At 43.4% G+C, this 1379-nt stretch overlaps 1 non-coding gene across 1 annotated transcript; it reads right to left on the bottom strand.

Annotated features, from left to right (window-relative positions):
• Positions 1-1060: 1060 nt before the first annotated feature.
• On the bottom strand, positions 1061-1137 carry LOC136723456 (small nucleolar RNA SNORD66). Its single transcript, XR_010806680.1, has one exon. It is a non-coding gene; the product is annotated as a small nucleolar RNA SNORD66 (small nucleolar RNA).
• Positions 1138-1379: the final 242 nt, after the last annotated feature.

Raw genomic sequence — 1379 nt, 5'->3', positions numbered from 1 at the left:
TCTACTGTTAACCGTATATCACTATTATGACATTTTTGTTTTTTAAATCAGCTCGATTAAATAGAAAAAATGTTGATCGTCAATTCAATTAGTTGATTCATAGACCCGATTAATTGATTAATCGAGGCAGCCCTAAAAATACGTTCAAATGTTCCTACCACCAAGGATGCATCCAGCAACTTCTGCTTCTTCTCCAAGACCTCGTCTCCATCCTCCTCCGTCTCAAACTCCTTCTGGCAGCGGTTCAAAAGCAGAGAGCGGAAAGGCACCGTCTCTCCCGGCTTGTCAACGGCTGGGACTTTGAGCTACAGAAAGGGGAGCAGGAACAACATAAACCCTAAGCAAGATGGTGTGCTAGGCTGGCTTCCAGCTTTAATAGGTATCGGAGTGAAAACTCTTGATATGCGCATCACAAGACAGGCATCTGCTAGTCCATTCAAAACTGAACTCCCACAAATTACAATTCCAGAGCTAAACAAATCTGATCCATGTATTATTATTATTATTATTATTATTATTATTATTATTATTATTATTATTATTATTATTATTATTATTATTATTTATTTCCTAGCAGATGTCCTTGTCCAATATAAGAGCAATACAAAGTGCAATAATACAGAGCAGTTCAAGTCGTAATACATTTTACAAGTTCAAATTTACACAAATAGCATCTTCACAATCCTCTACCATTCCCTCCCTCCCTCTTTCACTTCACTCTCCCCGTCACCCTCCTTCTCTCACCCTCAGAAGGCACTGGCACATATTGGCGTATGAGGCGGAGAAGTTGGGTTCGGAGACGGCCTTCTCGAAGATGAGCTCCATGACACCCTGGAGTCGCTGCTCCGTGTCGATGGTCAGCTCGTTCACTTGACGCATCCACGGCTGGAACATCTGTGGGGTCAGCTTGTTCAGAATACCACTCACCCTGCGGAAGAGCTCCTGTTGAAGGGGAAAGGGGGGAGGAGGGAAGGAAGGAAAAAGAGTTAGTTCTGCAAACCTCGGCCAAGTCCGTGTTTTTATTTGTTCTGGAGAGGTGGGTGCATGTGAGCGTACTCAGCCCCTCAGTTCATCTTCTCCATCAGTAGAGGTCAGTGGCCCAGACACCAATGCACTACAAATAGATCATCAGTGGGGCTCAAATTTTACCCACAATCCCCTTTACTAGACTAGCAAATTATTATTCCCACCCCCCCAAACATGAACCGTGTCCTCTGCTCCTACATACCTGGGTCTTAATGACCTCGGGGTCATCACCCACTGTGGGAGCCTTCTTAATTGTAGGCAGGTAACACACATACAGTCATCTAAATAACAATCGCAATTAGACAGCAGTTGACAAAAAGTACAAATGAGACAAATGTCCAAGATCAGCATTA

Source organism: Amia ocellicauda, unplaced genomic scaffold, assembly GCF_036373705.1.
Source record: "Amia ocellicauda isolate fAmiCal2 unplaced genomic scaffold, fAmiCal2.hap1 HAP1_SCAFFOLD_162, whole genome shotgun sequence".
NCBI lineage: Eukaryota > Metazoa > Chordata > Actinopteri > Amiiformes > Amiidae > Amia > Amia ocellicauda.
Note: the sequence above shows the minus strand (reverse complement) of the source record. Positions and strands in the feature narration are given on the sequence as shown.